The sequence below is a fragment of the Mus musculus genome, chromosome 18, assembly GCF_000001635.26.
Source record: "Mus musculus strain C57BL/6J chromosome 18, GRCm38.p6 C57BL/6J".
NCBI lineage: Eukaryota > Metazoa > Chordata > Mammalia > Rodentia > Muridae > Mus > Mus musculus.
Window position 1 is genome coordinate 13,587,881 of NC_000084.6, and position 16,478 is coordinate 13,604,358.

General features: G+C 44.4%; 1 long non-coding RNA gene across 1 annotated transcript in view; it reads right to left on the minus strand.

The window, feature by feature from the left end:
• Window positions 1–13,404, minus strand: part of Gm41670 — a 54,660-nt gene extending 41,256 nt beyond the window's left edge. The window contains exons 1-2 of the long non-coding RNA XR_877193.2: window positions 13,198–13,404; window positions 8,430–8,553 (exon numbers count right to left, since the gene is read on the minus strand). This is a non-coding gene — a long non-coding RNA (predicted gene, 41670). The remainder of the gene's footprint in view (window positions 1–8,429; window positions 8,554–13,197) is intronic.
• Window positions 13,405–16,478: the final 3,074 nt, after the last annotated feature.

The window sequence follows — 16,478 nt, forward strand, 5'->3', positions numbered from 1 at the left end:
CAGAGAGTAAGCACCTGACATAAAGAATGGCCTCATACAATTGGTGTAAATCATTGGATTGGGCAGCTGAATCATCTCTCAGATTCCTTATAGTTCAACACTGCAGAACTGAGCCAATCTTGGCCTCCAACCCAACACGTGATTACCAAGGCTCATTTAAAATGATGACAGATAATTTGATTATCTGAAACAGTCCTTACACTGAGATCATCCTAGGCAGGTCAACATATCCAGTTCAACTTTCGGTGAGTGTAAAGGGCTAAATACCAAGGTCTATTTCAGTGGAAATCAAAGAAAGAACATGAAACATTTAGGGTAATGAATAGGTTCCTACCATATGTAGGGGCAATGTATGGATACAGAAGAGAACACACCCATTTGGTCCACAAGCCAGGAAACATTTATGCGTTGGTAATTTTCTTGGAGGAAGACCCTAAGGTTGTGTGTATATTACCAAAGTCAGTGTAACCATTCTTAGGAAAATATTGGGTTCTAAAGCATGCTTTCAAGAGAACAAAAATTGGTCAAACAAGAGTTTTAACTTTACATTGTTTATTTCTAAGTACAATTTTGAAAAAAACAGCAACCTTTACATTTTGTACCCTGAGCTTGAGAGTTCCACCTTAAAAATCTCCAGTCTTTCAACCTCTTAATTTAGTACATTCTCTTGAAAAACATGTACAACATACAATGTCCTTTACTTTAAGGAAGAAAATTGATTGGCTTCTTTTGAGAGTTCTGGGTGCTGCAGAATGGCTTCTCTTAGCCATCACTAATACTGGCAACTCTCGGTAAAGACTTGCAGACATAGGAGATATCAGAGGTTGAAATAAATCTCTGTGAATTATGTTACCTACCCCAGAAGTCAGTCCCCCACTGGTACCTTATTTTGTTGTAGACTCTAAACAGGAACAAAAGAGAGCAAGCAAGCAAACCCAGAGTTCAGTATACAGAGCTTCTGTTCATTTGTGTCTCAATCACAGATCTGCTGTATTTTTTTCACAATGCCATTTTCCTTACCATAACCATAGATTACCAGAGTGGACTATTTCATGCACAATTTATCGCTGAGACAGGCAGTATTTATTAGTTCCTTCATGGGGAAGAAGAATCATCTGCCTGAAGGCCATCACTCACCCCGCTGTCAGCTGGGTGGCGAGGAGCCGAATAATAAGAGAAAGGGCCCCAACAAAGGCAGGCTGTATGATAACTTCATTCATTTCAGAATTAAAGAACTTTGTTTTATTTTTTTTAAGAATGCCTGGTAAATCCCAACCTCGAGCAGACCCTCTTAGATCAGGTAAAGCCCACACCCTGCCTCATCCATCTTTGTTTAGAATTAGCTTCTGTGCCCTTGACCTTGGCCATCAGTCTTTCTGTCAAGCCAGAGCATCAACAGCAAGGGAACTGGTTCGTGCTTGAAAGTCCTGAAAGGGTGTCTGATCACACTTCTTTCAGGCACTAACCGTCTCACAGTAAGGGATCAATTAAAAACAAATGGAACACATTTCTCTGGATATCTGGGTCATGGGTGTGCTATGGTTTGAGCAGAGAAGCGTTTACCTGGAGAAGAGACGTGCCCCTGGCCCCAGCACAAACAGGCCAGGCTTATATGTCATGAGCTACGGTATGTAAACACATTCAGCCCTGGACACAAAAGGACAAGGACACAAGAGACCGTCTGTCATGTCATTACCTGAATATCTGGCTGTATTATTTATAAACCAACTTGCAGCAGATGTTGTCTTTTTTAACACAAATTCTCCTTCCAGGGTATTCTGTACGAGGCCTAATTGTAAATGCCTCTACTGTTTCTTTCCCCCACTGATTTATTGTTCTATAGACATCTACATGGGCACGCAGTGTGGAACTGTGCTGTTTTCTCTATTAATTATTTTCACTCTTTGATTACTAATTTGAGAAGACAAACTTTTCGCTGTTGACCTCCTCGGGAGTGGATTGTTTTACAACGAGACTGTATTAGGGAAATGAGTCCCCAGTGAAAGGGAAGGGCATGAAAACCTTGTGTCTTATTTACATGAACCCAAACACAACTTTCCTAGTCAGTTCCTCCTTCAAACTGCATATGGGGGGCTGTGAGAGGCAGAAGACCAGACATCCAGAGCAACAATTCCAATCGAGATTCTTACGCAATATTGGAATTAATATATTAATCAAATTCTGGAAAATGTTATAATTAGACAAGATACCACTTATGCAAATTTCTGCACTGAGAACTTGCTCAAAAATAAAACAAAATATTAAGCATCGCCCCTGGAACACAGTAGGTATTCAGAAACTATGAATACCCTGGAACACAGTAGGTATTCAGAAACTATGAATGCCCTTACAAATTAGAGTCTGGCACAATCCACATAGTTTTCATGATACTAATGAGTTAAAATTTCATAGAGTACATAGAAGTCTTTCCCAGAGGAAAAGTGGATATTTTATTGTGTTTTAGGATGTGGGAGCTCTTTTGGACCAAATGTTACCTGTATATGAGCTGCTCACCCACCAGCACTCTGAGAACTAAACTTTAATCCCCAGGGAACACCCAGGAACCTGGTCCACTTCATCTCCTTCCTCTTACCTCTACTCATAAGACAGGGTTCTCTTCACAGGAGCCAGTGGCCACTTTGGATTCAGAGTAGGAAGTAATGGAAAGCACAGGGCGGCATTTGGTGCCTTCTTCGCTGTACCTGCCTATCTCCCACACCTTCTTCAGGAGTCTATGCTGAACAGATCTTCAGATTTGAGAATTTTTAGAACCCACGTCTGTTTACCTTGTGTGTAATCCAAGCCTCCATTTTTAACACTCCTTGGATGGAAAATCTGAGTGAGGTAGCAGTTTATTCTTTCTTACAGTAGCTCTCTTCATTTGTGTATGTGTGTGTGTGTGTGTGTGTGTGTGTGTGTGTGTGTGTGTGTGAATACTAGAGTATGTATCCTCATTGCTGGCCACCTTAGGTTTATTGGGTAAAGCACAAATAAGGGAGCCATAGTGTATCTCCAGGGTCACTAGGACTGGATGTCTCCCCAATTTTAAGGAGCTTCAAAGAGCTGCAGATTTTCTTAGATGGCAGTGCAATACCTAAAACTGGAGATTTTGAAGTAATTACAGTCTCACAAGCTATTGCAATGACAGTAGTGCAAGCTCTGCAGCTACTCTGAGTCACCGAGGTTCTGCCAGTGGTCACACATGACCTGCACAACAATAGAATGCCAAGCCAGGAGGTTTTGCCAATGTCAATCAATATCAAATCTCAACAACTTTAAAGGGAGGCATTTATGTCACCACATATTTTTAAAAATTAACTGGTATTTTAGACGAGCCTGCTTCAAACCCCTACATAAGCTCCTTTCTCCCAAGAGAGGTCCATTAGAGAGACTTCTAAATCATGCTAGCTCTTTCAAGATCTCAAGAGACTCTGTCTCTGTCTCTGTCTCTCTGTCTCTGTCTCTCTGTCTCTGTCTCTCTGTCTCTCTCTCTCTGTCTCTCTCTGTCTCTGTCTCTGTCTCTCTCTCTCTCTTTCTCTCTCCCCTTCTCTCTGCCTCTGCCTCTCTCTCTCTGCCTTGCCTTTCTCTCTGCCCTCCCCCACCTCCCCAAATAGGCAGGCCTGGTATTGTAGCTGTTTACAACTCGTAGTTGAGAACCGGTGTAAATAAGAGAGTGGTGGGTCCATGCCAAACAGACAAACTCCAACCAATGAGGAGAGCCTACAAGCAGCACAACAGCCAGGAAGCATGGAGCGTGACAAATACGTCATATTTCCTGGCAAGGTGACTGTGCTGGGGCCTATGATTTTGAGCCAGAGACAAGTCCTGCATTCTACATCACTTAGAATCAGTGTCCCATACTTGCCAAGCTTTGGCAGAGACTCAGGAGAGTCTCCTGAAGATCCAGGCAGTGGGGAAGAAAGAAGGAGGAGGTGGGGTAGGGAGTCTGTCCAGCCCAGACCTACTTCAAATGGATCAGCAGCCGCTGAATAGCAGCTTTTGACATCTCAGTGGGTCGTGAGGGAGGTGTGGTCATCACAAATGAAACAGACCACAGGGGGTGCAGGAGTCCTCTGCAGGGCCCCTAATCAATTACTAAAAACACAGGGAGGGTCCATGGAAAATGAGTGGAGGAGACAGATGCCCGCTGACACTCAGTAGTATTGCTGGGCACCAGAGGAGAAGTTGGGGGATTTTCAACTTCACAAAGGATGGGGTGACGGTTTTCTTTCATCAGCCTCTGCTCTCAGAAAACAAAACAGAAGCCAGAAGAAAAACATTGGCCTATGGAAACACACACACACACACACACACAGAGAGAGAGAGAGAGAGAGAGAGAGAGAGAGAGAGAGAGAGAGAGAGAGAGAGAGGCTCCAGTTAGGGATAGGAATGGAATTTTGCTTCTATGCAATAATTTAAGTAGTCGTGAATGCCCTCAGGACCTAGGCACTATTTTATGTGTGGCTGAGAGGTTGGGATCTCCCCAAGGGGAGATGAAATGGGAGATGAAGATTATGAATCATCCTGATTTTGCTACATGTTAAGAAAACCAGGAAATGTGGGTAATTTTCCTTCCAGATTCACAAGCAGTGGCAGCCGCACAACTAGGATTGACAGAGTGAGGCAGGGGGGTGACCCATAGGACTCAAGGACTGGACTACATTGCTAAACGGAATGATGCCCTGGAACCCATTGTGCCTCATCGCATAGGGTGACGACCTTCTACATGAAGAACAGTGTGAATGTAGCTGGGCTGTAACTCTCCCCAGGGCCAGGTGCACTGGTATCTCACCTGCTTGGCTCACACTAGCTCACTGAGGGTTAGTCTCGAGGGTTGGAGTGGTGTGGAACATTGCTGAACAAACTGTGAGGACTGAAAACAGACTGGAACAGCAGAGTCCTCGGGATACCAATACTCTGTGCAGAGCCATTGTAAAGCCCAGAATCTAGAACGGTCATATTCAGCTTTTTGGAATAAAGAATGAAAACATGTTGCCTCTTTGCAGTCCTTGAAGAAGTTCCCCGAGATAGTTAGAACTGTTCTGTATGGAGGAGAAGAGGCTTTGACTGGATACACACAGCAGAGGCTAGGCTTGGTAGTGTTTCACACCCTGTTGTAAGTGTGCATGGTTTACCCTTACAGAGTAAGAAGGCTAAGTGACTCCATGACACACATCAAATTGGCAGTTCAGGAAAATAGGCCTAAGAACTGGGCAAGTCCAGGTAAGCCCAAGCAAGTCAGTTACTAGAAAAAACAAAAAAATCCAGGCTTCAGGTAGCTAGCCAGAAACTGCCCTACCATCAGAAGCTGGCCTGAAGCAAGGGCAACGGATTAGCAACAGTTTCCAGCCCCCATGCCCTGGTAATGGATGGATCGAGATAAAGGTCACCTACCCTGGAATTGCCCTAATGTGCTTTAAATCAAATCTGCCAGCTCACTTGGTTGTCTCCATCTTGGAATGGGAAACCCCAGAACTCTGGACTTCTGTAGAATAAAACACTCTTTGCTTTAACATACTATTTGAGTCTGAGGCATCATTCTTTCAGCATCATGGGCCCTTAAAAAAAGTCTGTGTCTTTTCCCAAGGATTACCATGGATGGAGACCCTCCTCCTGTCTCACATACTCTAGGATATGCACCACCCTTTGTTCCATGAGGGGAAACCACATACAGCTCCTGCTTTTGACTAGCTCCCAGTCTCTTGGTGGTAATTTCCATGCAAGGATCTGCCCAACAGTAATTCAGTCCCTGTCCTTAGTGATCTGGGAGATTATTTGAATCCTTGTAAAACTGTGGCTGCCGTTTCCCTCACCCCAAGGTATTTTTGCCCACTGTGGACTCTTCACGCTGCTTGCCCAGGTGGTCTATACCACGCAGCCACAGAATCTTCTGCACTGTCCAGCCCACAATATAGAAGGGCTCATTGTTACAAGGACACTTAGCTTTAAATCTAAGTATACGCTGGTGACCTAGCATCCCAATCTGTGGAGGGAGGATGAGCAACCTCAGTCAGTTCTGTTCTTAGGAACTCTAGGGCTGAGACTGTCACTGACACAGGGACAAATCACCAAGGAAACTTGCCCTCTCATCCCATAGCCAAAATATGCCTCCCTGAGATGGAACCCTGAGCTGGCAAGGTGTGGCATTGAAAGTTCCACATTCAGACTCTGTCGAAGACATGGAGGCCCATGCTTTTCCTCAGACAGTAGACGTCAGCTTGGCTGCATTCTGCATAAGTCACCAGGACCCTCACACTGAAGGATGCTTGTTACATTTAGAAATACTCTGTGTGGTGGGTTTTGATTGGTCAAAAATATAAGTAAGAATAAGGTAGTATACTTTCACAGAATAGTAAGAACAGATTGCATGTTACCGAATTTATAATGGACATCCCTCCCCCCGTCTTTGCAGGCGAAGAGCATGGCAGTATTTTTCTTTCAGGTCTAACAGTCTGTCAGTATCAAATTCTCTCAGTCAGTGGGGAGCATATAGTGTTGATTTACTGAAAATCTGGGATTATGTCTGCTCTGTGGTGAGTATAGATTTAAGAGGAGAGAGGTAAGGGGTCTCAGGAAGGTGAGGAAAAAACACAAATGAAAGCTAGCAAGGAAAAAAATAGCTTGACAGTTAAGATACAGTACAGCCACCGCCAAACCTTCTGGAAAGAATGGTGTGGAAAGAACAAATAGATGTGCACACAGAGAGCGCAAGACTTCCACCTGCAGTCCCACCTCGAGGGGAAGGTCTATAGCCTTTCCAATTAACCCCTTTGTCTTTGGGGCATGTGGATGAGTCAATGAAGGGTTAAATACTGTCATATCTCAGACCACAGAGAGATGGAGAAAACAGATACAAAGTTTTGATGATGTGATTGGTTTTGTTGTTTTTTGTTGTTGTTTTTTGGGTTTTTTGTTGTTGTTGTTGTTGTTTTTTAAAGAACTGGCTTTACCAAAAAAAGAAAAAGGAAAAAAAAAAAAAAAAGCCTTGTCAGGGGGTAGAGAGGGAATTGTCCCCTCAATGGTCTTTTGACATCTGACTATATTCCTGGACCTTTTTGGCACCAACGTTTCATTATCTTGATCATCTCCCTGGTCTCCTGTCCTCTCTCCCCTTTGTCTCAGAATAACTGTCACCCTGCATTGCCTTACCCCAGGAATATTTCCCCAACTGCTTTGTGTGCCTCCCTTCCCTAGCTTCTTTGTATTCTTTGAAGTGGAAGACAATAACTCCATGGAATTAAAATATGAGGGAGGAAAATTCACCCTGTGATAGCATCTCAACACTTTGGAGAGGGAGCATCGGTTCTCTCTGAGACAGTGCTCTGGGCATTTGCTACTAAAAAAGGAGTTGTAAGTTTCTGTAGCTGGCCTAAGTGACCCCACCCCCCCACCACCACCAATTTTCTGAGGTCCCAAGTTCCCAGAAGGCACTTCTTAGACTTAGGGTGACCCAGCCACTGCTTACTGGGTTCATGAGGAAGACAGTAGCTAAGGGCCTGCCTGGCAGCTAGAAAGAGTTAAATATCTAACCTTCTTTCCCCACTCCCTTCTTTCTTTCTCTCTTCCTTTCCCACTCCCTCTCTTTTCTTATTTATTTTTTTTAACAAGGGCTCCTGTAGTCTAAGTGTGCCGCAGGGAATGACCTTGAACTGACCCTCCTGCCTTTACCTCTAGAATGCTGAGATTGCAGACAGGCATTACCACATCCCCCTTTGTTGGTGAGGACATCAAACCCAGGGCTTCATGCATGCTATGTGAGCAATATACCGACTGAGCTATATCCTTGGCATTTTTAATGTTTTTTTATAATCCCTGGTGACATATGACAGATGTCAGGGACAAATGACACCTCTATCTGTAACAGTCATTGCCGTGGCCAATCAGAAGCATGAACAGTGGCAAGCGTTCCAATACTGGAGGAAGAGAAGAGAGGCAAACAAAAGAAAAAGGGTTCCTGTGGGTTCTGGAACTCTGGTCCTAGGCAGTTGTAAAAGGGATGTCATCTCCTCTCTGCTGTTGCACTGAGCATCTTTCACCCATGTTTCTGGGGCTTCCAGGTTGTTTGTTAAGTCAGCGATCTTAGCTTATGATCATCCCATACACATACATGTGACCACCCAATACACACATGTGTGATTATCCAATATATACACATGATTATCCAACACACACATACCTGATCACATGAAATGCAAACACAAATGATAACCCAATACATTCACACATATTATTTTCTAATACTCACACCATGGGTCCTTGATTAGGAAACTTGGACTTTGCTACAGTACCACAAAAGCACCTTTGCTCCTTGCCTGTACTAATCCTGGTTTTTGCCTCTTGCCTCTGAGTGGTTTTTGACACCTTTTTCTCATCCTTTCTATTCCTCCGTTTAGTTTTTCTGAAACCCATGTAGCCCAGGCTGGACTTACAGTCACGAACTAGTTGAGGATGGCCTTGATCTCTTGTCCTTCCCATTCTTACCACACAAGGGCTGAGATTATATATCTGACCTCCGTTCACATCTTGGTTTTAATGGCAAATGTCATGGTAAACCTGTAAATATATAGAAAAATAAAAGATTTATTTATTTATTGCATATAAATACACTGTAGCTATCTTCAGACACACTAGAAGAGGGCATCGGATCCCATTATAGATGGTTGAGAGCCACCATGTGGTTGCTGGGAATTGAACTCAGGACCTCTGGAAGAGCAGTCAGTGCTCTTAACCTTTGAGCCATCTCTCCAGCCTAATGGCTTTGATGTTTTTTTGTTTGTTTTTTTGTTTTTGTTTTTTGTTTTTTTTTTGTTTGTTTGTTTTTGGTTTTTTTGTTTTTTTTTTTTGAGATGAGGGTCTCACTATGTAGCTCAAGCTGGCCTTGAGGTTTTGATCCCATATGTTTCAAATGTTAGAGTGTGTCCTGCCATGCCTACCCTAAAGCCCTCCTCATCTGATAGGACTCTCGGTACTCTCTAGCCCCATTAAGACTAAAACCTCGTTGAAGGTTAGTCCAAAATAAAACAGATTCAAGACTAGAACCTTCAAAATTCCTACTTCAGAAGTGAGAGCCAGTACACCCAGAAGCTCAGTCTCCCACATCTCATCCCCTCTCTCGGCTCATGGCGAACCTGGATGTTATGATGAACATCATTAGCCAAGTAGCAGGATGAGCACAGGGATCATAGTGAGACTCCAAGTAAGAGGCAGCCCAGCAGTGGGGAGGGACCCCAGGGCGAGTAGGCCCTGTATCCATAGAGAGCCCTTTAAAACCTTAGCCCCAAGGGTGTCTTTCATTTTATCATCAAACCCCTGGAAGAAGGCTGGGAACCATGAGAAAGGACCCCACCAAAACTTGTCTCAGATTCTCTATCCACTGCACCTTGCAAAAAAGCCCGCCTCTTTTACATTTCAAAAGAAGCTGCTGTCTCTTTAAAAAGCAGGAGCTACTTGGTCTGATGCCACTGCCTTTATCAACCATGAAGTTCCCAGCAAGGTGCTGTTAGTGCCTGATTAAGCCTCACACCAGCCTGCATCCCCTGTGGTACCCAGAAGATATCCACTGAGGCTGGAGAGCAGACTTGCTGTAATTGCCCCAGCTCCCCCGTGATGGCTGGGATTTCTGTCTCTCAAGGCCTAGAATGAAAATCCATCTGATCAGATGAGCTATCTGGATGTCCTGACAGATCTGAAATATGAATATGGAATATGTGCTCTGCTGTGATTTTGGAAACACTCAGTGGTAAAACCTGCATTGCAATTTCAGGAGTGCTTGTGTAATTCCTACACGATCCACTTCCTTATAAAACCCTAATTAGTAATAAATCAGACCCCAAACAAAATAGATAAAAAAGGTGTATATGCATATATGTTCATGTATCCATGTCATTAAGTGTTGGTGACTGTATGTGGGCATATATATGCTTCCAATTATCTGGCTATGTGAATAAAAACATGCGACTCCATTTAGAAAGTACTTCCATATGTGTACACACACACACACACACACACACATATATATGTATATATATGTATATATATATATACACACACAGACACACACATGTGTATGTATGTATGTATACATGAACATATATATTTGTATCTTTGGATTCTTGCTTTTTTTCTCAAAACTAATAGGCAGTAACAAGTTGTTTTTACAGAGAACAATAGTCCAAGGATTTGAGCACTGAAAATATTTAGTTTATTCTTCCTTTTCTAAGTGTGGCATGAAGGAACAAAGAAGGCCATGGACTTTGATTTCCTAGATCATGAAAACAAGGTGTTGGTAAGAATTATCAGTTCCCTGGAATCTCACTCTAGTTCCTGCTCTATAAAGCAATGAAAAAAAAATTCAGAGAAGATGCTCTACCAGACCCCAGGGGCACTGCAGTCCCCCACCCCCACCCCATCCTTCTTCCTTCTGGAAAGATGTCAAAAGGAAAGACTCTGGCCCAGGAGGACAGAGAGGCTGTTTGTGAGCTGCTACAGAACAATAGTTCTTGCCCATCTATGTCAGCCTCCAGCTGCCTTTCAGAGGCTGCTCACCAGCACCTCCCTCCTCAGATAACCTGCATCAAAGTAACTAGCAAGCAATCCCAAATATCCTAGAAACAGTTCTGAGCTCTACCAGGGTGACAATGACACTCTTCCCAGCCACACAAGTCATCAGTGGTTAGCACAGAGCCTTGCCATGCTTCCAATCCAATCAGAAACATTTTACCAGTTTCTTCTGCGGTATATTTGTGATTTTCATTAGGCTTTATGAAATATGTAAACTACACAGACTCCTATATCTACCTCCAGGACCTCTAGGTGTTTGGGGACCCCTCACTGGGAACCACACGGATGCCCAAAATGAGTTTGAAGATGAAAATTATTGCTAGGGGGAAAAGAACAGTTGGTGTAGCAGGATATTTAAAGGAAAAAATTTCCCATGTGGGTATGCCAGGGCCTAGCAATGGAGAAAGTGATGTTTTCAAAATGAGAGTAACTACCCAAGTAAATTCACAAAGTAGAGGCGAGAGGCATATGAGAGAGTATGTTCTGGAATGGCACTCCTACTCAGGTGGGCGATTCTCTTGGTCCTCACAAGATCTTTGAGACTTGGAGAAATCACCCCAGATCACCCAAACAAATTGAGGCTACAATTACTTCCTGGACACTGGGGTGAGTCAAAAATAAAACAAGGACCAGATATTTTCACGGATGAATGCACTTTTTCCTTAATGCATGAAGGAAGGAAATTACAAATTTGGACTCACACATCTCTGTTAAGCCCAGGGTTTCTTCCCCATTCGGGTTAAAAGGCAGCTCATTGTGTTATGTGGCTCATGAACCCTGATTTTATAGAGCTTGGTGCTGGCGTTGGGCTTTAGAAAGAGTCTCTCTCTCTCCTGAACCTATTTGCTATTTATTCATTGGGGGCAGTTCTCTTGATTCTAAAGCCACAGGAGCCATTTCAAAGTTTCCTGAGTGTCGGATTTCATAAAGACTTGGAACCAGGACCCGAGCTTTGGTGGAGTCTGAGCACAGGCCGTCAGCCAGAACATCCTACCATGGTCACAGTGGATACTGTTCAGGGTTATTTCTCTAGAGATACTCTGCAGATTACCCCTCACTCACACCATTAGGAAAGAGACAGCAACATTCACCAAGAGACGAGATCATCTTGCTAAGAAAGAGAAAGGGAGAATAGCCACGTGACCTGTTTTCTACTAATTAATGCAAAGAAAGCCAGCTAACAGACAAAACTGTGACTTTTTGTGTTTTCCCTAAGTTTGTAAAAGGCTCCTGAAGTGAATGCCATATAATTTTGTCTCACAAATGGAGTATCCAACACACTTCCATTGCTCCAAAAGAGAAGTCACTTAAAAATAATCCTTGCCCTATGGGGACATCAACTGAGTGTCCTGCAGAGGGTGCAGTGGGCACAGGAACTGAAATCCACCTTCCCACAGAGTCCTGGAGGGGCAGCAGGAACAAAGGAAAGGTGTTCGAAAATACTCCAGACAGCAGTCATCTCTGGGAAGCTGGGTACCAACTCTCCATGGGATGGGAACCCCACCCTTAGAGCCGCTTTGAAGGAACTCTGGCTGGAGATGAAAAACTAAACATAGGGACCAATCATGTCCTGGCAAGGGACAGAAGGGACTGGGTTAAGAGTTCTCAGTTTTAATGTCTGAAAATCTGATTAGACTGGGAAAGAAGGAGAGAGAGAGAGAGAGAGAGAGAGAGAGAGAGAGAGAGAGAGAGAGGGAGAGGGAGAGGGAGAGGGAGAGGGAGAGGGAGAGGAAGAGGAAGAGGAAGAGAGAGAGGAAGAGAGAGAGGAAGAGAGAGAAGAAGAGGAAGAGAGGGAGGGTAGGAGGGAGGGAGGGAAGAAGGAAGGAAACACAAATTGAAACTGGAAAAAATTGGGGAGAGAAAGAGAAAATAATGTTGAGGCACATGCTTAGAAAATGGCCTGGACTGTCTCTGCTTATCTGGCCACCACAGGGGCTGGGTTCTGTAGAGCACATGGACAGAAGAGCTAAACAGTAAGTGGGCAAATTCCCTTCCTGCAGGACTTCAAGGAAGACTGAAAACTTGTCTGAAGAAAGTGCTGGGCGAGGCAGCCTGCCATGGGCGGGCAGCGCTGAGATGCCTTCTTCTTACGGGGATGGTGATTCCTCTTCCTAGTCCTCACTGCAGATCTGTCCAGCCAGCCAGCCTCCCTGAGAAGGCTTCTGCCCTGAGTCTGTCAGAGAACACACTGGCACAAAGCTTGTCTTCTTTTGATTTCAGTGTGCACAGGCATAGATTGGCTTAATAGCCAACTATGATGAGAGCCCAACAGACCTCATTCATTCATTCATTCGTTCATCTATTTGGAAATGATGTTAGAATAGGGTTTTGTGACTGTTGGCTAAGTACTTCACCACTGACCTACCCCACCTCTTAACCCCTAACCCTAGATTGTTTTACTAAACCCGCTTTTAACCAGCCAGACACAGCATTGAAGTTTTATACTGTTCAGGCACAGATGCATACACTGAGCATGTGTGCTTGTACGTGTGTGCAGACATGCATGGGTAATGCACAGCAGACATTTCCATACTTAACGATGAAAAAAAAAACTGGCTAAAAGAACAACGACCTGAATTGAGAGTCAAGCAGGCCGTTTTCCTGAGCGTGTGCAGACATAGGAAATAGTTTTCTTACCAGAAGGAATCACTTGGAAGCCTTTAAGCCAGCCTCTGCTCCAGGCTCAGATTTCTTCTCTTTGGTCCTTTGATGAACAACTCATATGGAGACTGAACGGCTTGGGCCTGGTTTGAATTTAAGCTGTTGCTGACTTTAGTGGAAAACTTTCATAAACTCAACTCAGACTTTCTGGGCCTTCTTCCTTCTCCCAGCCACTGCTGACCAAGTTTTGATATATTCTTGGACAACAGGAGGGGGGAGGAGCTGGGCAGCCACTGGATACAGAGAGAAGGGAAACAGGAGTGAGACTTTCTGTAGCTGCCTAGACAGGGCATGTCTCTAGGGAAAAGCCATGCAAGGAACAATACCACGTGAATGCCACCAGGCACCCTTGCAAGAGGCCACATATCCAGAGGCCAAGTCTTTCTTCTTCTTTCTAGAATGAGCTGAGAACTTAATTTAAAAGAAAGACCCCGCCCTCCAAACAGGGCCTAATTTTGTTGGTCATTTGAGAAGAGTGTCTTGTATGGGTTTCTCTGTCTCTTTGGTGAAACAGAAATGCCCAGAACATTTTGTTCAGGAGCCTGTATTGCCTTCAGATTATGTCTTGAAAAACAAGAGCCTTGGAATCAATCCTGCCTGGGTGAGGAGCCCAGCCCTGCTACTGAAGTGGGCAACCTGCAGCAAGGAACCGAAGCCTCCCGCTCCTGCCAATCAACCGGAGGAATCCATTGATCCCTCCTGTCATTTTAGACCAGAGCTACTGGAGTTTTGGTAGGCATTGTAAGGATGTAAAGAGACCACTCTTCCTTCTGTGCTGCATTCCTCCTCTCTGACCCTAAGCTTTCGGTGATAACTTAGCAAATTCTCCTACTCTTACGTAACTAAAAACCAAGCGTGTCCAGCCCAAGAAGGAGGTTCCAAGAAGCTCTCTGGGGTTTGTGGGGCCCACAGCAAAGCACTCTGTGTGTCTCACTCCCAGAATATTTACACAGACACACTGAAGGCTAAGTGAACCCCCAGGGTAGTTCTGAAGGGAAGAATGTCACCAAAAGCAGGAGTCTAAGGAATGTGTATGCAAAAGGGACATCCTGTTCAGACTAAGGATGATGGTGCAGGGAGAGGGACACTCCCAGGACTCCTCCCTAGAGGCTCCTGAATTACACTCAGCAAGTTCTTTGCAGTGACCCAGGGGATTGCTGGCTCAGGCCATCCAGACTGGGCAAGAGCTCCAGGAGTGCCTCTGTCGGAGCTCTCTTCTTTCATGAAAGGAGAGAGCGTCCATTCCAGGAGGCCCCGTGGCCTTCTTGCATCTTTTAAAAGCTTGCTCTGAGGAAGCCACAAGGAATGAACCCATTTAATAGGGTAAACCTGAAGAATACTTTGTATTCCTTTCCTATTAAAAACAAACAAACAAACAAACAACTATCTATTTAAACTGAGAAGGTGGAGCCTACATAGCTCATGTTTCGTCTTGAGCATAGGCTAAAGGCACAGAGTAATGTGTCCACTCTCTAAAACTGTTGACTAAGCAGCCAGATGAAGCACAGAACTGTTTTTTTTTTCCTATAGCATTTGGGTTTAGGTGGGGCCTTGATAAGCTATCCAGACTGACAAAGAACTTGAGTTCTAACAACCCTCTTGTCTCTTGAGTGCCAAGACCACAGGTACAGAACACTGAGTCAAGCTGACATTTAGACTTTAATATAGTCAAAATGATCTCATGGATCTTGGCCTCCAGGTTGTAGTAGGAATGATTTGGTGGTTTTGTTGTTGTTGGTTGACCGGGTCTCTTTCTATAGCCCTGTCTGGTCTGGACCTCACCACGTAGACCAGGCTGACCTGGAACTTTAGCACGCTCCTGCCTCTGTCTTCCACATGAAAGGATTGCAGGAAAGTATGTTCACTGCATCAGGCTACGCTTTGGTGGTTGTAAGCCACTAAGTTGCAGTCATTAGGCTAATTAGGTTTTTGAAACAATGGAGGGTAAGATATTGGAATTTCCCCAGGAATCTCATAGTGACAGAGGAAAAGGCTAGGGCCTGGTCACAACCCAAGAGGAAGCTTGTCTCGTGGGGAAAGAGACTTACAACTTATCAGATCAACTTGCCAGAGAGATTGGAACTGAGACAGTGATGTTGGGCAAGACCACACAGTGACCAGGACAGCTCACTAATACATCCACTCACCCCTCTTTAAAGCTAAATCTCATACTCAGGTCTCTGAAAATGGACTACCCAGGTTTTCCTTGTTCCTCTTCCTGTTGTGGCTACGGTGAGTGAATCACTGGTCTTTGTTTAATTGGCTTATTGAGAACAGGTAGCCAAGCATGACTGTTTTAGAGAATATACAGCCCCAGATTCTAGAAACAGTCCCTTTTGCCATACAAGGTAACTGTCATTAGTTTCCATACTGTAGGATGTGGGTGTGCCAAAGATCTTTATTAACAATGGCTAAGAGTCTCCAGGTTTAAAGTATTCCTTGACTGAGAGAACACAAACGACAACTTGTCTTTGGCCCCCTGAGATTTTCTGCACCTTAACTCTATAACACACTTGCAGGACCGATAGACTATAGGAGCTTAATTTCCTGCGGCAGTCATTGCCTGCCGTGTCAGGAAAGTACTGAGGAGTCCCTTCTAGTGATAGTGGCTGTCAAGACCCGGCTCTTTCTTTCTTGATACTGAGTTACCATATACAAACATAGCAGTCTTTCCCTCATGGAAAACTGGTGTGTCCTCCAAGTGTAGGATGATAGTGTGCTTTCCCAGACACACAAAACCTAAACTCAGACCCCCTTAAGGGACAGAGAGTGGCATTTAAGCTGGGAAGGCCACCCAGATGAAAAGCTGGAGGCGGAAAGAAATGAGCTATTTAAAAGTCACTCTGATATGGCCTGTTCCCCAAACAATTCATCTCAGGGGCACAGCTATTGTTGCTAGGTGGCATAACATTTTTACTATAGTGCCCCGAGCCCCTTGGATCAGTAACAGGCATATCTATTCCTCAGAGCATGGGCAAAAATGATTCTGCCCTCTGACCCTTAGTGAGCTGAGTTCCAACCACAGAGATGCTTGTTTACACTGGGAATTTGTAGCATATGTCATGGTCTGTCACCTACAGAGATGAAATTTTCCATGGGTTGTCTATCTCATCAGCTACCACCAATACCATTCTACCCTGCCTCTTTTGGAAACTGGCTCTTGGGTTCCTGACATGCATGGCTTACTGAAGTTGATCAAATGCTCGGAGAGAAACCCTCAGACCTCGTGCTGTGACGGAGTAGGAACTTATCAGAGC